This window comes from Scyliorhinus torazame, chromosome 15 (genome assembly GCF_047496885.1).
Source record: "Scyliorhinus torazame isolate Kashiwa2021f chromosome 15, sScyTor2.1, whole genome shotgun sequence".
NCBI lineage: Eukaryota > Metazoa > Chordata > Chondrichthyes > Carcharhiniformes > Scyliorhinidae > Scyliorhinus > Scyliorhinus torazame.
This window is the reverse complement of record NC_092721.1, coordinates 182962009-182989643: the sequence shown is the minus strand read 5'-3', so window position 1 is coordinate 182989643 and position 27635 is coordinate 182962009.

The following is a 27635-nucleotide window of genomic DNA, read 5'->3' as shown; positions in this document are numbered from 1 at the left end:
CGTGTCTATCGCAGGCCATGGAGAATGATGACAACCCGCCTCCGATGAGCTCCTGGCTCTACATCGTTGGACTATGTCTGACCCATGGCCACAGTACCACCATCCACCCGGACCATCCCTGCATGCGGCTGTGACACTGCAGCGCACGGTCCCGTCCTCTGCCCGGGGGATGTTGATGGCGGCCCAGGGGGAAGGGGGCAGACTCACCTGGGGCTGAGGTAAGACCACCCCTCACACACACACTTGCGCTCAACGTACATGACACCCCCGCACACTTTGGACAGAGCACAAAGGCAGCTTCGGTAGGTGTAACATTGACTTTAATAACCAAAGGAGTTCATGCACGTGCCCTAGCCCCTAAAACTCATCTGTGCCCTGCACCCGTGCCAACTTACTCAGTGTCTAATTGTTTGGCCTTACGGGCCCTTTGACTACGTCTACGTGGTTCCCCAGACGGTACAGCAGAACTGGAGGTGGACTCGTGTGATTCCTGCCCTCTGACACTGGATCCCTTTGGCGGCCGTTTCCTGGGGCGTCCTGGCCTAGATGGGCCAGGCTGCGGCCCGGGCGACTGGGATGGCGAGCTGCCAGCCTGTCCTGCCCGTTGCCCACCCGATGCACCTGGGACGGAAGGGGGGGAGTCCGAGGTGTCGTGGTGTACCGGGACCTCCCCTACAGAGGGAGCCGGGATGGACCACACCACCTCCTCCTCCCTCGGGGTGCCCGATGGCCCCCAGGCCTCTACATGGGTGGGGGATGCGAACGGACTGGCCATCCGACGCGCCCCCGATATCTGGCGCTGCCAGTCCTGGAGGCCCGTGCTGGTTTCGACAGGGGTCTGCAGGTTTGCAGCCATGGAGCCCAGGGGGTTGTCGAACCCTGTCTGCGACAGTGCGACGCCAGCTCGCACATGGCCACTGGCGCCGATGCCCTCAGCGATGGCCTGCTGAGACTGGGCCATGGCCTGCAGAGACTGGGCCATGGCCTGCAGAGACTGGGCTATGGCCTGCTGAGACTGGGCCATGGCCTGCTGAGACTGGGCTATGGCGTTGAGCGCCTCTGCCATCTGGCGCTGGCACTGGCTCATGGCCTCCTGTGAGAGGGCAGCCATTTCCTGGGCCACAGACGCCGCCTGCACGGAAGGCCCCAGGCCTCGCAAACCGTTCCCCATGTCTGACACCGTCGCACCCATTGCCTCCACCGCGGACGCCACCCGTGCGGTGTCGGCCTGGGTGGCACGCATGACCGGGACCACTCCCAGCTCCTGGACGCGGGGGGGACTCCTCCACCTGCGACCGCAGCCGCCGCAAGCCACCCGTCACCCTCTTCGCTCGTCTCCATGTCGGTGGTTGCATCGGATCTATGTGTGGGTGTGGTAACTGCAGGAACCCGGGATCCATCTGGGCGGCAGATGTTCGCTTGGCCTGGGCTGCCCTCCGACCGCCCGGTCCCTCTGCTGCTCCTACCTCCACCTGCTGTACCGGGACGGCTGTGTTGTGCGCACCAGTGAGTGTACCAGACGCCTCATCACTAAAGTGCCCAACCGTGGTGAGTGTTTCTGCGATGGTGGAGGGTGTTGGTGACAGCAGTGGCGTTGTGTCGTGCTCTTCGTCCCACTCTGAGTCCATGGCACTTTGGGGTGGGGGTTCGTCTCCACCCATCCACTCTGAGTCACTGTCCGGTATTTCGTCTTCCCGGGTAGGGGTGTCCTGGGTAGTGCTGTCCCGGGTAGTGCTGTCCCGGGTAGTGGTGTCCCGGGTAGTGGTGTCCCGGGTAGTGGTGTCCCGGGTAGGGGTGTCCTGGGTAGTGGTGTCCCGGGTAGGGGTGTCCTGGGTAGTGGTGTCCCGGGTAGGGGTGTCCTGGGTAGTGGTGTCCCGGGTAGGGGTGTCCTGGCTCGGATGTGACGGGGGCCTGTGGCTGCCCCCCTCATCGCTGGGTGGTCGCTCCCGCACGTGACGGGGGTGGCGTCTCCCTGTTGCTCCAGGTCTCTCCGTCTCCCGTGGTCTCCGAGGGGCATCCTGCGGGCGTCGCATGCTGGAGGGTGCAGGTCTCTCCGTCTCCTGTGGTCTCCGAGGGGCATCCTGCGGGCGTCGCATGCTGGAGGGTGCGGGTCTCTCCGTCTCCTGTGGTCTCCGAGGGGCATCCTGCGGGCGGTGTGCATCTGCGGGGATGGGTGCCTGGACGTTTGGTCCTGCGATACACAATGAAGCATGCATGGTTAGACATCAGGCAGTGATCAGGTGATACGGGGGAGGGGGATATAGGGGAGGGGGGATATGGGGACGGGCTGTTGGTGGCTCACTTGCTCGTGGGGCCCCGACCTCTGCATCAGCAACCTCCCGGTCCTCAGGTCCGCCAGCCAGTTCCAGGGCCCTTTCCTCGTGTACGGTCAGTGGCCTCTCATCAGCGGGCCCTCCTCCAGTCCTCACATGCTCCCTATTGTTGTGTGCGCGCTTCTCCTGGGGGGGGGGGGTGGCAGGGGTAAAAGGCAACAGTGTTAGGCAGGTATATGAATGCACGCCATCGGTTGCGCGTGCATTGCAGAGGTTAAGGTTAGGGCTGGATTCACTTGGGGATATGGGGGAGGGGGGATATGGGGGAGGGGGGGATATGGGGGATATGGGGGATATGGGGGAGGGGGGATATGGGGGATATGGGGGAGGGGGGATATGGGGGATATGGGGGAGGGGGGATATTGGGGATATGGGGGAGGGGGGATATGGGGGAGGGGGGATATGGGGGATATGGGGGAGGGGGGATATGGGGGAGGGGGAATATGGGGGATATGGGGGAGGGGGGATATGGGGGATATGGGGGAGGGGGGATATGGGGGATATGGGGGGAGGGGGGATATGGGGGATATGGGGGAGGGGGGATATGGGGGATATGGGGGAGGGGGGAATATGGGGGAGGGGGGATATGGGGGATATGGGGAGGGGGGATATGGGGGAGGGGGGATATGGGGGAGGGGGGATATGGGGGATATGGGGGAGGGGGGGATATGGGGGATATGGGGGAGGGGGGGATATGGGGGATATGGGGGAGGGGGGATATGGGGGATATGGGGGAGGGGGGATATGGGGGAGGGGGGATATGGGGATATGGGGAGGGGGGATATGGGGGAGGGGGGATATGGGGGAGGGTGGATATGGGGGATATGGGGGAGGGGGGGATATGGGGGAGGGGGGATATGGGGGATATGGGGGAGGGGGATATGGGGGAGGGGGGATATGGGGAGGGGGATATGGGGGATATGGGGGAGGGGGGATATGGGGGAGGGGGGAATATGGGGGAGGGGGGATATGGGGGATATGGGGGAGGGGGGATATGGGGGAGGGGGGATATGGGGGAGGGGGGATATGGGGGAGGGGGGATATGGGGGATATGGGGGAGGGGGGATATGGGGGAGGGGGGAATATGGGGGATATGGGGAGGGGGGGATATGGGGGATATGGGGGAGGGGGGATATGGGGGATATGGGGGAGGGGGGGATATGGGGGAGGGGGGGGATATGGGGGATATGGGGGAGGGGGGATATGGGGGAGGGGGGATATGGGGGATATGGGGAGGGGGGATATGGGGAGGGGGGGATATGGGGAGGGGGGGATATGGGGAGGGGGGATTTGGGGGAGGGGGATATGGGGGAAGCTCACCCTGCCTGCTCTGACGAGGTCGTTCACCTTCTTGTGGCACTGGGTTCCTGTCCGTGGTGTTAGGGCCACAGCGGTGACGGCCTCTGCCACCTCCCTCCACAGACGCCGGCTGTGGCGTGGGGCAACTCTGCGGCCGTGCCCGGGATACAGGGCGTCCCTCCTCTGCTCCACCGCGTCCAGGAGCGCCTCCACATCGCGTGACTCGAACCTCGGGGCTGAGCGACGGCCAGCCATCAAGTCGGGTGTTGCGGTCGGCTGTTCCGGTCGGGTGGGGGGGGAGCTGCGCGGCCTTATGAGCCGTCACGCCGTGCAGCGCGTATGACGCTGCACGGCGTGAACCACTGCGCAAGCGCGGATCCCGTTACGTCGCTGCTAGCCCATTTCGGGCCGCAGACTATCGGCCCATTTTTATGACGTGACGCAAGTGGGATTTGCGCCGTTTTTTGTGCCGATCGGCGGACTTTCCGCCGATAATGGAGAATTTCGCCCACTGTGTGTCAATTTGGTCTCCATAGTTCAGGAAAGATGTACTTGCTGGGAGGCAGTACAATCTAAATTGGTACCTAGAATGAGAGGGTTGTCCTATGATAATAATAATTTTTATTGTCACAAATAGGCTTCCATTAACACTGCAATGAAGTTACTGTGAAAAGCTCCTAGTCGCCACATTCCGGCGCCTTTTCGGGTACACAGAGGGAGAATTCAGAATGTCCAAATTACCTAACAGCGCGTCTTTCTGGACTCATGGGAGGAAACCGGAGCACCCGGAGGAAACCCACGCAGACACGAAGAGAACGTTCAGACTCTGCACAGAGAGTGACCAAAGCAGGGAATCGAACGTGGGACCCTGGCACTGTGAAGTGACAGTGCTACCCACTGTGCTACCATGCCACCCGAGGATGAGTACGTTGAGTCCCTATTCTCGAGAGTTTAGAAGAATGAGAGGGTATTGAATTGAAACATGCAAGATTCTGAATTGGTATGACAGGGTAGACACTGAGGCCATGATCTAGGGGCCCTGTTAGCCATGGACACAAATCCTCTCTGTTTGAGATCTCCCCTCCCCCCCCCCCCCCTCCCACCCCACCAGTGACGTGCTCAGGTTCATGCTCACATGCCCAGTTAGAGTGTGAGCTTGATTTCCATACATTATAATATATTAACATACTATTATTAAAGGGCTTAACACTGTAGCATCCAGCCATGGCACATCCTCAACTGCTGTGGGCACTGCCAAGGGGGCAATGTCAGTGGACACTGCCAGGCAATGCCAAGGGGGCGCTGCCACGGGAGCACCATCAACGGGCACTGCCAGGGGCAATGATGGACGCTGCCAAGGTGACACTGCCAAGGAGGCACTGCCAAGAGGGCCCATGCAAGGGACTCTGGCAGAAGGGTTTTTACCCTCCTCCATCTTCCGAATATTCCAACTGTTGGTATTTCAGACACGCTTAAATAATGTGTATGTTAACCGAAGACAAATAATAATGCCACTGTTAAAAACAACACTAAGATGTGCAAACAAATGTAAGGTACGTTACAGGGTGAACTGATTAAGCTATTAGGATAATGATGGGAAATTGACACAGAAAAGAATGACAGGTACCTTCTTAGCGAATCCCAGCATCGTTGAGGTGGGGAGGGCACAGTCTGCAAACGGGGAAAGGGGGTGGGCCTCTGCTGTCCATTCATTTCCCCCTCTCCTCCTCTCCTCCACCACCAGCACCACCTCCGAGGGCCGACTGAGAGCGGGTATGAATTCTACACTGAAGGACTCAGATAAGAGTACAACTAAAGGCGATTGACAGCAGATGGTGCAAAACCTTTAAAAACCTGCTCCTTGCATCCCTTACAGGGATTTCACCTTCTGAAAGTCTGTAAGATTTGATTTTTTTTTCTATTTCGTCTTCAGTGCCCAATAGAAGCACACAGGACTGAACAGGTAGAGCTGCCGTGACTATTAAAATGGCAAAGCAGACTCGATGGACCGAATGGCCATCTTCTGTTTCCCATACAGCACCTGTGCTCCTCAGCTACCACATCCTCTACTGATGTGCAAGTACTTTTTAGAAACATAGTGATATTCTGCAAAACAAATGGAAGGCACACCAAGCTTAAGACACAGATTCAATGTTCTGGAATTGCATTAACCTTTCCTATAAAGCATCCTGAGGTTATTTTTGTTACCTCAACAGTTTGGCAGGTTTGCACACATTTGACTGAGGACAGGTTGCTGTGTGCCCAGAAGTAGATCCAAGTGCAGCCGGAAGGAGTGGGTGGCAGGTATCACTGAAGAGAGGGGCCTGATGAGACCCTGTTATTGAAAATATATAAAGATGTTCAGGACAATGTTAGACATTAATATGGAGTAGTCAGGGATAGAAGCAGGATCAATTGAACCTTTTAAATTAATGAAGCAAGAAAATCAGTGGGTTGTACATGATATCATAATTTACCATTCCAATGAGAAACGGAAAGCAATTTGGATGACAGAAAAATGGGACACTTACCAGCCAGTGATGGACAAAAGACCTTTTTGGTTACTGATGGACTGAGTTGTGTGTTGTTTCTAAGGGACATGAGGAAGCTTCTACGGTGCTGCTACCCCAAGGAAGTAAAATGCTTTGGAGGTAGTGGAACACACGGATATAGCTATTGTGTTACCTTCCTGAGGGGCTTCGGCTATGATTCACGGTAATTGGACTTGAGGAAAGAACGAAAAAAGACACTGGTCTGTGATATGGATACATTTACGAATTGATTTTGGTGCACAATTTAAAATCACAACATGTACATACAAATGAGAAAGATCGGGGATAAATGTTAGTCAATACAATTAGATGGGGGGATAATTGACGAAATGATATAGTTATGTTTCAAATGTCAAGATGGGGTGTTATTGAAAATATAGAAAGATGTGTCATTTGAAACATGGAAGTCTGGCAATATCTGGTCTGAGAGAAACATGAGAGGATACAGGGAAAGATCCCACAAAGGGTTAACAGCAGCTGCAAAGAGCTGGATTGTAAAATGTAGATATCCTTGGTCAAGCAGGCTAAGCAAACACACAGGATTTTGAATTAAGCCAAAAACAATGGCTTACACCTTCATTGAAAGTAATTATCTTAGTAAGCAGATGGAAAGGAAAGGGTGAGGTTCAGTTGAATTTGGTGATAATTCTAGGTGTGAAATTTTGCTAATACCAGGTAAATTAAAGAAAACTGGAGATTATCAGTCTACGAGAAACATCATTCAAAGCCAAAATCAAAGTCAAAATTATGAGCTGAGGACACAATTGGAAAATAAAACTATAGAAATGACAGGAATTAAAAGTAACACCTCTTGAAGTCAAAGCATTTTGGACATCACAATGTAATCAGATCTATGTTGGATGAGAAATTTTAGATCAAAGATACTTTTCACAATCAAAGTGAAAAAAGTTACTTTACAATAACGTCATAAAAAGTAATAACTGTTAGAAAGAGAATATTATCCTAGAGACCAGAGCAGGAACTAGCAGAACCAGAACTCAGAGAGAGAGAGAGAGAGAGAGAGAGGCGGAGAAGCAGAGCAAGAACAAGCAGCTCAGAGTCAGATTACAGTCAGCTCGGCCATGGGAAAGGGACAGGGCAAAGCAGCCGAGCTAAAATAGCTAATACATCTAAGGAAGACTAGAATTTAAAGAGTAGGCAGAGTCAGCTCAGAGATAGCCAGCAGAGGCAGCTCTCATAGCTCGGTACATGGGAAAGATAGGACATAGCAACCGAGCTAACCAGCGAATACATCTAAAGAAGACCAGACTTTAAAGAAGATTGATTGTCAAATTGGGCTTGAAGGTCCCTTCAACCAACCAGATGAAACCAGAAGCAAGATCTTTTTCCTTTCTGTAAAGAAAGTAATTGCAGCTTTTAAAAGAAAAAATATAATAATAAAATAACTTAATTTAACATGAAATAGTGGTTTTTCCAAAGTCTACTTTACTTACTTAGCAATGCGGGACCCAGGATCGATGCTACTAAGTGGTAAGTAGATGAAATCTTCGGTGAAGGTATGGGTTATACCGGGGGATAACTTGAAAATATAGTTTGACCTGAATAGCACCCACTGAAGCCTGCATCGGAGTCAGGGAGTGAGAATCCCTGTTCACCATTTAGAATGTCGGCCCTTTTTGGTATAGGGGGACTCGGCCTAGTCCCCCCCCCCCCCCCCCACCGTCCCCCACTTCCCCCGGCCCTGGAAGCGCCCCAGCCAGCATGGCCAGTGTGCGGGCCGGCAGCCCGCAGTCACTCCTCTCCGTGTCCTACCTCCTCTTTCTCACCCTCAGCAGCCACCAAGCCGGTTTCATGATTTTTAAAAGCACAAGTGAACCTCGCCGTCGGGAACTCGGCCCATTGGAGGCGGAGATTGGGAGGCCCTGGAGAATACTGGGTTGGGCCTTCTAATGATATGCAAACTGCGTCTACGGTACTTGCGGAGTGAAACAAATTGACGCCGTTTTCGAGGTGTCGGAGAATCACGATTTGGCGTCAAATTGGCACCTGCCGCGATTTTGGCGGCGGAAGCTACTCTCCGCCCAATTGTGTTTCCTGATTTTGGGGTTGGCCAATGAGAATCCCACCCAAGAACCTCAATTGATACAGGATTCATCACAAAGTAAAATATAACAAGAAGCTACATGGAAGAATGGTAAATAATGACCCAGGGAGATACGCAGGTAATAGAATATACCAAAATTCATCTGGACACTGCACAAACTATTCTTTCATATCCCATTAATGCATCAAAGGAAGCCAGGTTGCTTCTGTGTCAGGGAGCTTCATCTTCCTACATTGAGTGATGTGAGCGCTGTATTCCTCGATTTGGCTAACAGCATTGATGTGAGCTGGTCCACGCCTTCCCCATAACTTCATCATGGCCAGGAACAGAAGACAGTTTGACAGTGGAATTTAATTCCTGATCCACCAACAGCTGCGATCTTAAATAATTGCTGGTCCCTGAATACTAGTTCAGCAATTTCATTCCCATCACGCTGTCCATCTGGAAACAGATTGTGACCCATATGCTGCAATGTTGCCATTCTCAGATCCTTCACAGGCTGCCGCCAGAACTTTAGGCATCAACTGCAGATTTAAATGTTCGACATCCATTTCCTAGTGTTTCAGGTAACCCGCTGTGTGTTGTAATGTGATGCACATGTACCTTTAAGGGAGTGTATCTTAAGCTACTGCCAATCATTACACACTGTTGATTTGTTATGCTCTAGGTGTAGCATAAGCAGCTTCTTTGTGGTGCACTTGACAAAGGAAGGTTCAGACGTGGAGATAACTTCAACACGTTTATTAAACTATTTACTCTTCTATTACTCGGGTTCGACACTACTGCTAATCCTACTATAGCTACCCAGACTGACTAACCAGTTGCTGCAATCCACGTGGTGGGAGTGACATTGAAACAACCCTGTGTCTCTACTCACTGACTGTCTCCACTGGAAAGAGGCAGATCATGTGTGTGGTGTCCTTTATATATGGGTTGGTGTAATGCCCTCCTGTGGTCGTGTCACCTCTGTGTGTATTGTGAATGTCCATTGGTCGTGTCCTATCTAACTGATCTATTGGTTGAGTGTGTGTGTGTGTGATGTGTCTGGTGCTCTCTCTAGTGTCTAGCTAGCCTACATGTATTTACATTGACCCCCCGTGTACCCACAGTGATGCACATCACCACATCCCCCCTTTTTTTATATGTTACATAGTTTCTGTACACTTTAAGAAAATTGAACAAAAAACAGGTAGATAAGTTAAGGTATATACAAATCATGGGAACAGTGATTAAACAAGAAGTCCAAATCATTCGTGTGAGTCCAAAAACCATCACTCATCATGGTCAAATGTCTCTCTTGGTTATGAACGCCATCAACATCCCTGTACCACAGGAACCAAGAAGTGGTCAAATCACTTCACTGTCTGATTTGGTGTCCCTTTCTTTTTCGATGTTTGTAATGGTGCTGTCGGATGGCATCTTGTAGCTGATAAGGTGTTGACATTGAAGAGGTACCATCAACAGTATCATTCGAGGTCATGGATGTGCCATATGTTGAAGTTGGATAAGACTGTACATACTGGTTCTGGCCACATGCTGTGCTGGAAGGGTGATCCTGCTGAGAACCGTTGAAGCTTGTCGAATTGGAAACAGAATTGCTGCTCGCATAAATACCTGGTGATGGTGTGAAACTAGAACCTTGCATCTGATAGGAATATGCCGTCTGGCCAGGCTGGGCTGCAGCAAATCCTGGGCTGTAACTAAGGCATCCAGACTGTAGTGCAGATTGCGTTTGCGGTAGTCCTCCTTCGGTCTTGATTCCATTAGTGGGCAATCCGTAGTGCTGGCCTGTTTGAGAATATGCTGCATAGACTGCTGGCTGCTGCATGCCTGAATACTGGGTTTGTCCAGCATGAGCTGTCATTGGCTGTACTGCTGGTGTGGAAAAAATGTGTGGATATAGCTGTGGTGAATATTGGCGTATTCCTTTTGGACTGTAGCCACTGCTTGTTATTACTGACCCAGTGTAATTGTTAAATGATCCATCTCCTGTCATTGTGGCCTCTGCTGTTACCCTGAGGATGCCATCACTGAGGTTGCGGCACTCCCTGTCTGGAGTGAAGTCCGGCTTACGTGAATCAGAGTCGGCGTTTAGTTGCTCCCCATCTGGAGTCTGGTCTGTTTTAACTGAGTCAGTGTTGGTTTGTTGATGCTCCCCTTCCGGAGTCTTAGCAGGTTCACTGGAGTCAGCTGGGATTTCTTGAAGCTGCACGTCTGGAGTCGGAACATGCAGGGATGCATTGACTTGTGGAGAGGTTCGAGCGAATGAGGGTGGAAATGTCATGGTGTCACCGGAGTCACCAGTGGTCTCACAGTGATCGTCGAGTGCCTCTGTACACACTAGCTGAGGTCTGTCACTTTGCACATCTTGCATGGGAAGTGGGATGCTGTCGTCACTCGTCTCACATACAGTGGGTAGAGCCTCAGTAGCTGCTTGTTGATCACTTGGGTTGGGTAAGTTGTCAGAGTCTTCATCTGGTGATGCAAACAATGTGGGTGGACTGTCATTGTCTTGCTGTTGTCCTCCATTTGGGCTTGGACTGTCATCGTCGCTTTGTTCTTCACTGTAGCATGATAGACCATCATGGTCGTCCTGCTGTGCACTGGAGCGGGTAGACTGTCATAGTCTTCTTGCTGTTTACTTGAGCATGGCAGACTTGCATCGTCTGCCGCTAGTTGGTCAGAGGAGGTTGCTAGACCCTCATGGTCTTGTTCCTGCAAGGACTGCGCGTCAGAGTCTTGCATTGCTTCTATCGTGGAGGCTGTCCACGAGCTCGCTGTGGAGGCTTGTAACACTGGAGTCACGTCTTGAGTGTGCAAGGACTGCGCTCTGGAGTCTTGCGTTTCTGCAATTGTGGAGTCTGTCCACGAGCTCGCTGTGGAGGCTTGTGACACTGGAGTCACTTCTTGTTCATGCAAGGACTGCGGTGTGGAATCTTGCGTGTCTTCTTTCGTAGAGTCGGGAACCCTGAGCGGTGCGAGGACCATGCTCCGTGTGGCAGCAGGCCGCTCTCTGTGGGCTTGTACCGCTCTCTGTCTCTTGGTTTCAGGCCGCAGCATAATCGTGCACTCACGAGTCGGGATGTCGTAGATGCTGGGCTGAAGATCCTCAAATCCGAAGAACGAATCCGCATCTGCGTCGGATTCAGTACGGGGGTCGCCATTTCTAATGAAAAAACCTTTGTCCGAGTCGTAGTCCCCTGGGACCATATCATCACTGTTTGTGTCGGAGCTGGGATTGGGCTCGCGAGATCCAGAGAAAATGTAAAGGTCGGTTTCAAAGTATTCAAGGTCGGAATCATGGGTTTGGGCGTAGGTAACTGCTTGTTGCAGGGTTCTTTGGAGGTTAATTTCATTTCCTGGTTCAATTTGAGGCATTGTGCTGTCATTCCAGGTGAAAGAAGGTTGTTTTACGGCTGTAAAAGCTTTTTTCTTTGATTTGGGACGTTGCCCCTTTAAATGGGCGTGGTCCGGGTCCTCTGACGTCATGACGCATGTGACAGCATACGTAGGAAGCGTTTGAGCGCAAACCGCTGTTCCTGTACCGGGGACCGTTTTCCTGATTGCTCGTGCGCGGCGTCTCGCGCATGCGCAAATGGACCTTCCCGTTCTGTGCGCTTCTCGCGCAACTGCGCAAGTGCAGTCCCTTTAGAAAGATGGCCGCCGATCAAAATTGTTCTCTGCTCCGGGATCTCGGCCTCGTGGTGAGTACTGGTGCTTTGCTTACCTTTTATTGCTGGTTGGAGTGTGTTTTCCTCACAGTATTTGCCGAATTTGTCCAGGACTGCCTGGAAGTCGCTCCGGTTTTGAACTTTGGAAAAGTTGAAATCACTGTTTAGTGGTTTGAGGTTAGGTAAGCCCACGAAAGACAGAAACAGAGTTAAACAGTGTCGGCATTGCAATCAAACAGCAACCTATGACCAACTAAGGCTGTGGCCACTAAATGTACTCCAACCCAGAGAGCCAGTTAAGTTCTGAGGGGTTGTCTAAATTTGCGTTGAATAAAAGAATGTAACAGATGATCACCTCTGAGTCGGAAAGCCATGGGTTCAAACCCCATCATTGAGCACAAAATCTATGCTGACATTTCCGTGCAGTACAGAGGGCGTGCGGCACCTTCAGAAACACCATCTTGCAGAAGTGACGTTAAACCCCTTGAGTAGATGTACTTATTGCTCAACCAACACCGCTAAAACAAGTATCCAGTCGTTTGCTAATGTTGCTTGAGGGGGGCCTTGCCCTGTGTAAATCGATGCCACATTTCCTACATGACAACAGTGACTAAATGTGAAAAAATACTTCTCTTGTTGTAAGGGTTTGTGGAATGTCCTGCGATCACGACTGATGCTATATGAATGCAAGCTTTTCTTCAGACCTTACATCGTCCTGGACATCAAGCACCATGTAGGAGACATCTTTAAAGAGTTTTTGTTTCTAATGATGCCTTTGTCATGGAGAAGGGGCCGACTGGTTGGCTCAGCTGACTAGGTAGCTAACATGTGCTTCAGAATAGGGCCAACAAAGTGGGTGTAATTCTGTTCCGGGTAAGGTAGACTTGGAGCCTGTCTCCGCACCAAACCCCTGAGAGTGGGAGGCAATGGCAAAGCACCAGTGCCAAAAAAGCAAACTGCCAAGAGAAACTCGAGATGAAGCATCAACGGACAATGGGCAAAGCATCTGCCTTCAGGCAGAGAAGATATATCATGCCCCTATAATGAAGCAATAATTTTCACAGTACCTGCTTCGAGAAAATTAACTCCATACACTGAATACACCCTGATGAAAGGACTGGAAAACTGAACTGATATTTGGTGGAAAAAGCTTCACTGACTACCATCATGGCACGGTGGCACAGTGGTTAGCACTGCTGCCTCAGAGCGCATGGGGTCGGGGTTCAATTCCGGCCTCAGGCGACTGTCTGTGTGGAGTTTGTACATTCTCCCCCTGTCTGTGTGGGTTTCCTCCGGGTGCTCCAGTTTCCTCCCACAGTCCAAAGATGTGCGTGTTAGGTGGGTGGGCCATGTTAAATTGCCGCTTAGTGTCCAAAAGATTAGGTGAGGTTACAGAGATAAAGGCCGGGATTCTCCGCCAGCGTGATTCTCCGTTATGCCGGCGCCCGGGGGTTTCCCGACGGCGTGGGGCTGCCCCACAATGGGAAATCCCATTGACCGGCCGACGTATCAGAGAATCCCGCCGGCCAGTCGGGGCAGAAATGTGGCGCGGTGGGGCGTAGAATCCCGCCCATAGTGTTACCTAGGCAGGGTACTCTTTCCAAGGGTCGGTGCAGACTCAATGGACCGAATGGCCTCCTTCTGCGCTGTAGAGATTCTATGATTCTGTTCTGTACATCACCAGCTAATAGTTTGATCCTTTCTTGTTGTACTGATGCCATGTGGTAAAGTAAGTTTGTTTTGACAAGTTGTCGAATGTTTTCCAAATTCAAGCTTGCAGCTGGAGCAAGCTAATTGTCAAACCGATCAGAGAATAAATCCCAGCTCATCCACATATTACTTTACAATCTGGCATACAAAAAATCCCTTGAGTTGGCAACACTCTTTTGATTGACTGTACAATAACTTGCAGGGGTTACAACTTGACCAGAGTGTGCAAGCTGTTTAATGCAGTCATTGAGGCTGAACAATGAAGAGCTGCCTCATCATGATATTTTCTTGAAGACACCCTTTTGTTCCCATATAAATGATTCTAAAATGGTTCCTGAGCACTTACACCTGAAGTATGTGCATAAAATAGTGCTTGTTGTTCAGTCAACAAGAATGCAGGTGGAAGTGTGCATTTGGATTGGTAAGACCAAATTCATGGGGAGTTAAAACAAAGCTGGAAGAGTTGCCTAGCTTGGACTAGAGGGGGAACATCTTGGGAAAGAAAAGCTCAATTCTAAGATTTCAACCTACCAGGCTGAGAGAAGAAACTCCCCAAGCAACTCAGCAAGTCTTCTTTGCCAGCACCTAGAGGGACAAGGGCAGCGGATTTCAAAATAAGAAAGAACTGGAAGAAGACCTCTGGAGCTAAGAATCACTTTGCATTGATTTTGGGAAAATCAAATGTCTTACGTGAAGGAGTGTAATGTGCACCTGTGAAGTACGTTTTTCGGTTGGGCGAAGAAAAAAAAGAGGGGTATTCATTTTGTGTTTTAAAGTGTGAGTTGCCTACAAAGAGAGTGTTTAATTAACAGTGTTTTTAGTCATTTGTTGCTGTAAGCATCTTAAAACACAATGCCATGTCATTCTATCAGGTATTAACTGAAAGTTAAATTTTATCAATGTTTTTTCATTGGATCTGGGCATCATTGGCAAGGTGTGCATTTATTACCCACCCCCAAGTACTCTTGAGATAGTGATCTGCCTTCTAGAATCACCGCATTCCACGTGGTAGGGATCACAGGTTTGGAAGGTGCTGTTGAGGGAACCTTGGTCTTGTAGATGGTACACATTGTTGCCACTGTGTGTTGGTGGTGAAGGGAGTGAATGTTTGTGAATGGGGTGCCAATCAAGCGGGCTGCTTTGTTCCTGATGGTATCGAGCTTCTTGAGTTTTGTTGGAGCTGTATTCATCCAGGCAAGTGGAGAATATTCCATTGCAGTCCTGACTTGTGCCTTGTAGGTGGTGGACAGGCGGTGAGAAGTTAAAAGGTGAATACTCTCTGTAGAATTCCCAGCCTCTGGCCTGCTCTTGTAGCTAGGGTATTTATATAGCTGGTTCAGTTCAGTTTCTGGTTAATGGTGATCCCTAGGATGCTGATCATGGGGGATTCAGTGATGGTAATGAGGCTGAATGTAAGTGGAGATGGTTGGATGCTCTCTTGTTGGAGATGGTCATTGTCTGGCACTTGTGTGGCATAAATGTTACTTGCCACTTATCAGCCCCAGTCTGAATGTTGTCCAGGTCTTGCTGCATATGGGAATGGACTGCTTCAGTATCTAAGGAATCACGGATTGTGCTGAACATGGTGCAATCATCAGCAAACATTCTCACTTCTGACCTTATGATGGAAGGATGGTCACTGATGAAGCAGCTGAACGTCTGCAGTGATATCCATTACTGAGGTGGTTGACATCCAACAACCGAAACCATCTTCCTTTTTGCTAGGTATGACTCCAACCAGTGGAGGGTATTTCCTGATTCCCATCGACTCTAGTGTTGCTCGACTCAGTCAAATGTTGCCTTGATGCCAAGGGCAATCTCTATCACCTCACTTCTAATGTCCATGATTGGCTGGGTCAGGTGCTGAATGGCCCTGGTGGAATGCAACTAAGTGTCAGTGAGCAGCGTATTGCTGAGTAGGTCTTGTTTAATCGCACTTCCAATGATGACGCCAAGAATTCCTCCTCCCAAGAATTCTCTTATAAGACACATGAATCTTAAAGTTGTTTACCTCTTTAGGACAACACATATATATATGCCACAGTCCTTTGGAAATTATTTTTGATTCTCCTTATTTTTTGCTATTCTCAGAGGTAAAACTTTCACTTACCCTCTCTTGACTGTTGTTGCCTCATCCCTTGTTTTGCTTACTTTTCCAATACTTCAAAGCTAATCTGCTATTGCATTCTTTGCCACAAGACTCCATGAGGACCACTGTAGATAATTCCACTGGTTTCAAACTAGGAAATTGTACAGCTTCTTTTCCGTTACAAACTTTAGCTGAGTTTAAGCCTCATTAAAATTCCGCATGACTAATGATAAAGTTATTTGTATTACTCTACTTACAGTACAGATCTATCATTTACTTTGGCCATCTCTTCGTAAGCTGCACACCACATGAGATCCAACCTGCACTAACTCTATCAGCAAACATACCCAGATGAATTGAAACCATCTATCTCCATAACAATGTAGCTTGCTCTGGGCTGTCCTCAAACCAACCATTAGATTAATTATCCCTCATTTACAATTTCTTCTTTGATCTGATGAAGGACATTGATTTTACAACCTTTCAGAGTTTACTGAACGCTTTTAAACCAATTATCCCTGCCTCGCAAAAGAAAAACATACCTCTGAAATTCCATTACTCCAAGGATTGCAAATGCCCTGGGTGGGATTCTCTGATCCTGAAGCTAAGTGTTGACGCCATCGGAGACGCCATCATGTTTCCCGACGGCGTCAACATGGCCTCAGGATCAGCAATTTTGGCCCCTACAGGGGGCCAGCACGGCACAGCTGCTGATCCTGCTGTCAACTGGGCACCGCGGGGTCCACGCATGCGCAGTGGTGCTGGCGCCAACGCGCGCATGCGCAGTGGCTCCCCTCTCCGCGCCGGCCCCGATGCAACATAGCGTAGGGCTACAGGGGCTGGCGTGGAAGAAAGGAGGCCCCCAGCCTGGGGTCGGCAATTTTAGCATTGGTAGTTACCAAGGGTAATGGAGAAGATTGCAAGCACAATATACAGAGCAATATGGAGGAAATGTATTTGAAATCACAAGATAAATGCAAATGCATTGAACAATAACTCCAATCTCTGTTCAAAATGTCTATTTGAATGGTTGGACACCAGGACACCTGATGTACCCATTGTACAGACGCGCAAGGTCACAGTACAATGCTGTGAATGGACTCTTGCCTGAATCTGTGCCAACAAGTAAGAATTTGTGTTTATATAGTGCCTTTCACAGCCTTCGGATATTGCATAGCAGTTCATAACCAACCAAGTATTTTTGTAGTATTGTTATTGTTGCAGTGTAGGGCCTGTAGCAGTGAAGTTGCAAACAGCAGGGCTCCACGAACAGCAAATAGATGGCGACTAGATAATGTATTTCTAGTGTGTTGGTTGAGTGATAAATATGGACCAGGACATGTGAAATTCAGCATGGCGCCAAGTTAAACTAAATATTGATGATAATGAGGCATGTACACACTGATAATGCAACCTCATCCTGTACTGCCTTCCACCCAGCAGTGGAAACTGATCTTTGCAAAATGCAATATGGCTTTAATTGCATGTGCAAGATCAGGAATTTTCCAATCTGTCTTCACAACTCGTGGAGTTCCACGCTATTGGTTGAGACTCAGAAAATCAAAGGTACTTTCCAGGAGAATGTCAAGTGAATTCTTTGTCACGTTAATGTGTGTTGAATGAAACCTGCCATATGAAATTGAATGGAACAAGAATTACATGGATATTTTCATTGTCAGCTGAAAACTTTGATCAGTGCACACTGAATGTAGTGTTGAAATATGAACTGCTGCCAACTAAATACTTAGAACCATTGAAGGTTAGAGGGCGCGATCCACCAGCTGTGAGGTACTGGGTGTGAAAACAAGCAGGTCGGTTAGATAGTGAAAGAGGCCGAAATCGGGAACCACGCCAGGTTCCAATCGGTTTCCGATCTAACTGGCCTGGTCCCGTTGGTAAGATCCTGGTCCCGCCGCACCATGGCGAGAAACCAATAATCACCAATCAAGACCAATCTCCATCCCATTAACGGGACGGACTCCCTATCGAACCGCCTGCCCAGTGAGTGGTTACACGGGCGCCGTTCAGTGCACCTATTTAAAAACTTAAAGCTAGCGCAATGGCTGTGCTGTGGGGATCCGAGGAGGTGAGTAGCCATCTTCGAAATCGGGCAGTCAGCCCCGGGGCACTGGGGCCGCTGCCACAGTGCTCGGGGGGGGCGGTTAGAGGAGGTCGGGGGCCATCATCATTGGGAGAGTCGCGCCTGGGCCAGTGCGGCGAAGGGTTCAGCACCTGCGGGGCCCGCCATGCCACCCCCCCGGTTCATGTACACACATAACAGGGGAAGCTCCAGCTGCTGCCTATCTGTCCCACCGAACACCCACATGACAGAACCCCATCTGTGGTACTCTGGTGACCAGGCTTACAGCTGTTGAGACCACTTGGCCTGCGCTGTCAGGAACTCGGCCCATCGGAGACGAAGCATCGCGGGTGGGCCCGATAATGAGATGCGATCGTGGTTGCAACTATGCATGTCAGATGCATGCATCACCACCCGGCTCCTGACACGATTTCAGCGGTGGAAGCTATTCTCCAATCGTCGTTCCCAACTTCTCCGTCGGGCAACGGAGAATCCCGCTTCATATCCTTATTTCTTCATGAAATCATTCCTGCAGAGAGGTACCCTTTCCTCACAGTCTTACAAAATTACAATAAAATATTGGGGTTTCTGTCCAGTACCCTAGCCACTGTTGGGGTCTGGTCTGGGGTCGTAATAAGGGATAAGTGCAAAAGTGAGGCACATGTCCCATAACGATGCTGAAAATGTACGAATGTTGAAGGCCAATCCTCCTCTGTCCTGCTTCCAATGATATGGATACAACAGTAGGAAAAATGAACAGTCTTTGTCACCCTCCGTTCTCTGTCCTGCCTGCGAAACAATCTTGTTTCTGGGCGTTTTCTGCACCCGACTCTGCCTGAACCATTGTAAATGTTGTGCAAATCTAGCACAAGAGAGCTTTGCGCACAGATTTCCTCCTGATCAAAACAGTGGCCACTAGCATAGTGGTTAGCACTGTTGCTTCACAGCGCCAGGGTCCCAGGTTCGATTCCCGGCTTGGGTCACTGTCTGTGCGGAGTCTGCACTTTCTTTCTGTGCCTGCGTGGGTTTCCTCCGGTTGCCCCCCACAAGTCCTGAAAGACGTGCCGGTAGGCAATTTGGGCAATCTGAATTCTCCCTCTGTGTACCCGAACAGGCTATGTGGTGACTAGGGGCTTTTCAGAGTAACCTCATTGCAGTGTTAATGGAAGCCCACTTGTGACAATAATAAAAATTATTTGTTATTTATTATTATTTAGTTTTAGAAAATAGAGCGACTGCTTCTTGCAGGATTGTTTCATTATTGTCAAAGTCTTAGCGAGGATGCGGAGTTTTATCAGGGCTGAGGGACTCCAATTCGTTGGAGAGATTGGAGAAGCTGTGACTGTGCGGCGGTGGTGTTGAAAATCAGAACGGCGCCTGCAGAACAGATAAGGGGAAAAAACTGTATCCACTGCTGAGTGGGTCAGTAAACCGGCAGTCACAGGTTCAAAATAATTGGTAAAAGAACCAGGGAAGAGATGAGAAAATGTCTTTTACACAGCGGGTTGTCATGATCTTGAATGCACTGACTGAAAGAGCAGTGGAAGGAGATTCAAGAGAGACTTTCAAAGGGGAATTAGATCTATACTCAAAAAGGAAGAATTGCAGCGAGATGAGGAAAGAGCAGATGAACTGTGACAAAAATCCCCTGTGTACTATTAATTTCTGCTGCTGCTGCGCGATGTCTGAGAATCATGCCCTTCGTTAAACTCGCCAATTCGAATTTGAAGTTTGACCTGGACTAAGAGCCTCACTTTTCAATTTGCCTCCACAGCTTTGAGGAACTGCATGAGTTCATTGTCAATGACCTTCAGTAAACCTTAATAATCAAAAATTGGAACATTTTCCTCACCCTCCAGCAGCCTTTGGCTATTTTTATTTTGGTAGAGTGCGAATGTACGCCACAGTGCTAATTAGATAAATCATCCAACATGCCTCGGTACAACCCGTAGCTTTGGTCACCATTTTGCTAACGTTAGTCTACTCCTTACGCCCGCCATTCCTGCAACCTCTCTGAGGTAATTTTCACTGTGGGCCAACGTACAAATAGGTGCCTCACAAGCACCAGGATGAAAGCAAATTACTGCAGATGATGGAATCTGAAACAAAAACAGAAAACGGTGGACAATCTCAGCAGGTCTGACAGCATCTGTGGAGAGCGAAGTAAGCTAACGTTTCGAGTCTAGTCATCCAGACTCAAAACATTAGCTCCCTTCTCTCCCCTCGGATGCTGTCAGATCTTCTGAAACTGTCCAGTGTTTTCTGTTTTTTCCTCACAAGCATCAATGCCTTTGAAAGTCATTATTGACCAAAAGTGGAACTGGAACAGCCATCTCAATTCTGTAGCTTTAAGACTAAGACAGAGGATCAGTACTTTTGTGGGAAAGGCTCAAATTCCAGCTCACATAAATCCTCTTCACCATCTCCACTGCCTCTGCACGTCTGATTATCCAATGGTGATGCTCCTTTAAGCATATTTTCATATTCAGGAGTGTATTCCCGACATCCCAAACCTGCTCAAAAGTGAAATGAAACATTCAGAACTTTTTAGCCACCCACTGTGGGAAATAACACAAAAGGACATCAATGCAGGCATTCTGGTGGAGATCCATAATGAGTTTTAAGGCTAATGTATTCTCTCTGCTCTTGCCTAGAAATATGTTGCAATCTGTCAGGTTAGTACATCATTCGTTCTGTTCACATTTGGTTTGGCATTTTCGACTCCAAAGAGAGTTCTGCATACGGCTGCCTACAAACCAGGTGTGACACTCCAGAAACTGTGAGATCCAATTGACATAAGACTGTCCACTTCAGGGAACCCACACTTCCCCACTTAGACAACAGTTTGGGCCTGATATCACATTAATACAGACACTTTAGCATCAAAGACAAGAAACATTTCCAGTCACGCTTAATTTGCCATCTGAAGCAGACTGACCAGTTCATATCGCAGAGGGCAATTTATATAATTAATGGTGGAAAGCACAAATTGACACAATATTTTCTCAGCCATTGGAGGCTTCCAAACACTGTAGTGGGACAGACTGCCTTTAGCATTGGCTTGCCTTAGTTGTACTTCCAGAAACAACAGAGGAAGTGTGCTTCTACATGCAATCTGTCCATGTTTTATTAACATGGTAAGTGTTGAGCCAAAAGCAATTAACTTATAATGCACAGTCTCTGTTAAACCATTTGGGCTCCAGGGATCAATAAAACAGTCATTATCAAATCATCCACTCACTTTTTATTTATTCTTCATGACTAGGTAAATTGGGTCTGATGGGATTAAAGGGTATTCATGGTTAATATAATTTGAGATCATTTTCTACCTGTCACTATTGTGGCTCCTGTTATCAAATACATGTTGTTTGTTTCACAGTAATGCGGTTTAAATTCTAATGCCAACTGGCATTACGTCAACCTCTGTCCGGGGCTAGTTAGGTTGTCTTGTGAAATTAGCGTGTCACTTCCCATCTTGGGTAATGAAAGTGGCTACCAACTGTTGAATGATGGAAATAGTCTAAGCCCCAAATCCATCCTCTGTGACTGTGGCCATGGTGCACCATCCGCCCCTCATCCTTTTTGACCTATCTGCAACCTTTGACGTGATTGACCACACTGTCCTCCTCCATTGTCGCTCCCAGTAGGATCGCTGCTACCTGGCTCCACTGTTACCGAGTCACAGCCAGAGAATTTCCCACAATGTTTCTCTCTCTGCTCTTTCACTTCCTTCTCATTCTTTTGTCTCTTTCTTGTCTTTCTGCTCCTGCACCATAATCTCTGGAATCCCTCAAGGATCTAACCTTGGCCCCCTCCTCTTCCTCATCAATACTCTGCTCTCCAGTCCGACGCATCCACGAGAGATACTGGGGTTACCATTGACCAGAAACTGAATTGGACCAGCCATATAATACTCTGGTTACAAGAGCAGGTCAGAGGCTGGGAAGTCTACGGAAAGTCACTCACCTTCTGACTCCCCAAAGCCTGCCCATTCAATATGGTCAGGACTGACCCTGGGCGGAATTTTCCCCCCCACGCTGGGTGGGAGTGTCCCGCCACGCCGCCCCGACGCCCGCACGCGATTCTCCCACCGCCCCCAAACCGGCGCGGTGAGAATCACGGCTGGCCGCTGGGAGAATCACCGCTCGCCGTTTGCAACGGGCGAGCGGCGATTCTCCAGCCCGGATGGGCCGAGCGACCTGCCCAATACGACAGGTTCCCGCCGGCGCCGTCCACACCTGGTTGCCGCCGGCGGGAACAGCGCGGGAATGCTGGGGGGTGCGGCCTGTGTGTGTGTGTGGGGAGGGGTCCTGCACCGGGGGGGGGCCACAAATGGGGTCTGGCCTGCGATCGGTGCCCACCGATCCGAGGGCCGGCCTCTCTGAAGGACCTCTTTTCCTCCGCCGCCCCGCAAGATCCATCCGACATCTTCTTGCGGGGAGGACGGCAACCGCGCATGCACGGGTGACGTCGTTTACGCGCCGCTGGCCGCGTCATTTATGCGGCGCCGCTTTTACGTAAATGACGCGACGCCGCTCCTAGCCCCCCGGGGGCGGGAGAATAGGGGGCTGGGAGCGGCCTCCGACGCCGGAGTGAAACACTCCGGTTTTCACTCCGGCGTCGGCACTTAGACTCCCGATGGGAGAATTGCGCCCCCTATATCTCAATGTCAAACCCCCGTGCTCTCCCCATATCCCTTGACATCTTTAGTGTCTAGAAATCTATCTATTTCCTGGTATCTTGGTCACCACAGCTCTCTGTGGTGGAGAATTCCACATCTTAGTCCCAAATGGCCTATCCCATAGTCTGTGACCCCCTTGTTCTAAATGCCCCAACCAAAGGAAACAACATCCCTGCACCCAGTCTGTCCAGCCTTGCCAGATTGTTATACATTTCAATTAGAACCCCTTTCATTCTTCTAAATGCTAGTAAATAGCTCAGTCGACTCAATCTTTCCTCATCTGACAACCCTGTCATCCCAGGAATATTGCCATTCCTTCATTGTCGCTGGGTCAAAGAGCTGGAACTTCCTCACGGCATGGTGGATATACACACAGCACATGGACTGTAGCAGTTCCTGAAGGCAGCTCATCACCAGCTTACCAAGGGCAATTAGGGATGGGCAATGAATGCGAGCCTAGTTAGAGACACACATATCTCATGAAAAAATAAATTAAAATCATGAGTGAAATGTTCCCAGCCGTTTGTAGATGGGCTTGGAGGCAGTCAGGGTGGTCAATGTCAGCAGAAGACTGCCTGACCGTGTAGTGCATTGCCAATTTGCTTAATTAATTGGTCTATTGATGGTCATTTTATAACCCTAAATCTGCCTACCGCAGCCTTCACCCCCACCATTTGCAGCCATGCCTTTAGTAGTCAGCATCTTAAATTGTAGAATTCCCATCCTAAACCTCTCTGCCTCTCCTTTAAGACGCTTCTTAAAATTTACCTCTTTGCCCAAACATTTAGTCATCTTTTCCAATCTACCTTTATCTGGTTCATCGTCAACTTTTGTCTGATTGTAGCAAAGAGTCATCAAGGTTCAAAACGTTAGCTCCGTTCTCCCTCCACAGATGCTGTCAGCCCTGCTGAGATTGTGCAGCATTTTCTGTTTTCATTTCAGATTCCAGCATCCGCAGTGATTTGCTTTCTTCTTTTGTCTGATTGTGTTTCAAAGTGCTTCAAACAGGTGGCCGCATCATTTAAATATTAACTCGAGGGGGGGAGCTCTGCATACCATTTACTGCCATCCTGGCAAGCTGAATGTCAATGCACCTGCCCGTCTACGAACAATGCATGGCTGGATATTAGTAATTGCACAGAAGATCGTTTGATTGCTCAGATTTCTGTTGCTCACTCATTTTTTCATTGATCCTTGCAGACTGAAAGTGATTTTCGTTGATTCATTTACCTTGAGTTTGTTGGAGAGCTGATTGCTCCTTTAAATGTGCCTGCCACTGGACGCCATATGCATACTCTTTCCTGTTTGCACAATGTAGCTGCAATCTACACACTTTAGAGGCTTCATCTTAGCAATTCACCTTTCACGAGTGACTGTTTGTCCAGGTTGCACCATGTTTTTAATGATATTGATAGAGTCCTTGAAGGTTACAGACGGAAATTATGTTCCTTTCTCCATTCTGGTACAAAGCTGCAGGTGAGAATGTAACTTTGACATCTATGTCAGTTTAATTGCCATGAGATAGTGTGGGTCTCAATGGGAAGAGACAAGTGCTATCCATATTACCTCTGTTGTGACGCTAATATTGACATATGCTGTATTTTACTCTGTAAGCTGGAGCACATTGATTAGCAGATGGTGTTTAATGAATGTTGTGGAACTAGATACCCTTTTCAAATTCACTGCCAAAGTATTTTCCTTGCAGACCTTCTCCTGACCTTTTCTGGACTGTTTTAACAGCACACTCCCAGAACCAGAATTTATTTCTTGCCAGTAATACGAAAACAAAATTGTTGAGTATTGATGATAGTGGAAGTCTACTTTGTTTCTATGCACCCTGCTGATAAAGGGCACAAGTTGTGTCTTTGATTGCATCGCGTGGGTTATGTAAGATGTAAGATTCAAAAGCACAAGGCTAAAAATACCGAGATAAACCAATAATACATATTTAACATGAAGAGAAACTGCAGCTCCATTTTTAAAAAAAGAAACCTGTCACCCTTTACATTGACATTTAATTTAGTGACCAGCTACCAACATTCATGAAATCATAAATGGATTGTTTTGATTTGGAGGGGAATGACATGACTACAGCAGGATAGGACACCTCTGGGAAGCTTTAGGGTGGTGACGCAAGTAATTGAGGCTAATGAGGTGTTAATTATGCTGGATTACTGAAGCTAGTTAGTCGAAAGGATGCTGCAGAAAAAGAACTATGAAGACCGTGGAAATTAAAATGCTGCAAAGGTACATCAGGTCATATAAGAATTCTGTTCTATCTGCATTTCATAGCTGGGGTTAGACATGTCATTCCCCCTAATGAGGGCTTGAGATAAGAAAAGTATTGACCTGAATTATTGCAAATGTGAATGAAGAAGAGTGTCAAACTGCAAGAAACTCAGCATGTGCCTGATAAAAAGCTACCCAGGTAAAATAAGAAAGTTTGCATATTTTGTTTTGAGCAGAAGTAAAGTAAGTAAGTACTTTAGCAGAGGACATGGGCTATGCAGTGGTCTGTTTGTGGTCCAGTAACATTGGCATCATAGCTTTGGTGCAGGGTGTGGGGGAGTGGAAGGGAGAGGGAAAGACATCACTGTATCACCATGCCGCAGATAGTGAGTCATTTGGCCGGTGTTGTTTCCACTCATTTTGACATAATAAGATGATTTGCCAGCCCACTGAAACACAATTATCAACCTGGCCACCATTATTACGGCAATGTGCTGCCAAAGTGTCAAAAGCTGAAACAAGTGCGCATTTGACACCCTGGAACCACCCATTCATCGATATACAATTAGATAGAATTTGGCAGAAATCCCCTCTTTTCTGGCACCAATGTCATCAGTGTTACAATCAAAAACTGGGTGGGATTAATAATGTGCCTGTACCCAGTGTGCCAACTGCACTGCTTCCACGCACATCTGTACACGAATGGGCTGATCAGCAGGGTATAGTGTTGCGCTGTCTTGCCCATTGAGTGGTGGGCAATTGTCTTGTGAGCCAGCGGGAAGAAGAACAGAAATGGGAGGGTGCCAAGAGACACCAGACCCAAATCTTTAACAAATTCAATGCTGGCTGGAACACTACTCACATACCGCAGGTACAATCAGGGGCAATCACTCAATTTGCATTAAAGTCAGGGCCTAATGAAACTACATGGAGCTTTTGCACAGTCCTACCAGCTGCTCCCTTGGCTGATATTTTCCAGCGGTTCCTGCTGGCGGGATCATCGGTCCCGCCGATGGCATTCCTAAGTGGCAGAGGGTGCAGGGCATGCAAAAAACCCGGAGATATCTGTGGGATAAGAAGGACCGCCTCTGCCAGCGGAAAATACACCGCCGGGTGGGGCGGGGGGCTCTCAGAGAATCCCGCTATGTAGACATCTGCCGTGATTTAACAGGAATAAAAGCAGAGTCCCGTTTTTAAAAGCCGATCTGAGCTCCCCGATCTCTGGACCCCTCTACTGTGGCCTCCGGACACCCACAATGCCTCAACTTACCTTACCTTTGGGGGTCCCAACCTGGCAGTGCACCCCGGGCACCCTGGACGTTCCAGGGTGGCACTGCCAGGGTACCCTGGTGACACTGCCAGTGTGACAGGCTTGCAGTGCCAACCCGGGTGGCAGTGGGAATGCCAGGGTACCACCCTATCTAGCGCCCGACTACCCGGGGGCATCCGATGGCCTGGAGGCACCCCCCCCTCCCCTCCCCTCCCCCCCCTCCCCCAGGAACCGTTACGTCTGATCCACGTTTGAATGGACCAGTGCTAAATGGCGGCGCCATGGCGTGGTCTCCCATGGGGGGGGGGGGGGGGGGGGGGGGGGGGGGGGCTGTTGCTCCCGGGCATTGGGAGAATCCGGTGCCAACATATTTAAGTGATCCTAACTGCTCCCTTAAATATGTGAATCTGTATCCCACTCAGTGAGGGCCAGATCTAGATCACAACGTCTTGCGATGCATCCCGAGCATGGCTAATCCATGAAAGGCATCTCGCAAGATTTAACGGCCGAGTCACGTCCCGAGATGGGCATGCCGAGGCCGTCCGATTGGGTCCTTCATGCCTCAATGCCTGATTTACTGAGGTTCAGGCCATCTTATGGTTAGCCCCTGTTTTTTGATTCAAATAAAGTTATCAACTCAGCAGAGCACAGACTAATTTCTCATCAGCCAAAGCTTCACTTTGGAGAGTTGTGTGTAGTTTTGGATTTAGAGAGTGTACATCACAGGCTGCTGCTGGGCATGAAACAATGATTAATTTGCATCCCAGTTCCACATGTCTCCCTCCACAAATAACAAAAATATTTATGACAGAGGATTTGCCCAGCTAAAAGAACACAGAAACCTGTGCTCACCACAAGATGAACATAAAATACCCAAACGTGCAAAGTTTTTTGAATTTTCAGCCGGATGATAATCTCTCTGGAGAGAGTGCAGAGGAGATTTACAAGAATATTGCCAGGGCTTGAAAATTGCAGCAATGAGGAGTGATTGAATAGACTAGGTTTTCTTTCCTTAGAACAGAGGAGGTTAATGGGTGACCTAATTGAGGTGTACAAAGAATTAGGAGGGACTTAGAGAGGGTAGACAGGACAGACTTGTTTCCCCTGGCTGTGGGATCAATTACCAGAGGACATAGATTGAAGTTGATTGGTAGAAGGATTGGAGGAGACATGAGGAAAAACCTTTTTGCTAACCTTTAGGACATCTGAAATTCACGGCCTAAATTGTCAGTTGAAGCCGAAACGTTCAACTCATTTAAAAGGTACCTGGATCTGCATCTGAAGTGCTGGAACTTGCAAGATTATGGACCAGATGCTGGAAAGTGGGATTAAAACTTGCAGCTCATTTCATTTTTCTCCTTTTTGGCCGGTGCAGACATGATGGGCTGAATGGCCCTTTCTTTGCACCATGTCCTTTGTCTGGTTCTCCAGCAAAACAATGAAAATATCCAAGAAATTGGGCCATGGATACAATATGAAATGTAAGAGATTTAGAACAGAGGGGAAGAAAAACACACTTCTTGGTACAGGGAGTAGTGAGGTTGTGAATTCACTTCCAGGTTCAATGGTTGAGGCACAAATTATACTTGGATATTTCCTTGGAGTCCTTCCGCTCTGCTGTTGTAACTATCCTGCAAGCTTGGAAGAAACTGCATT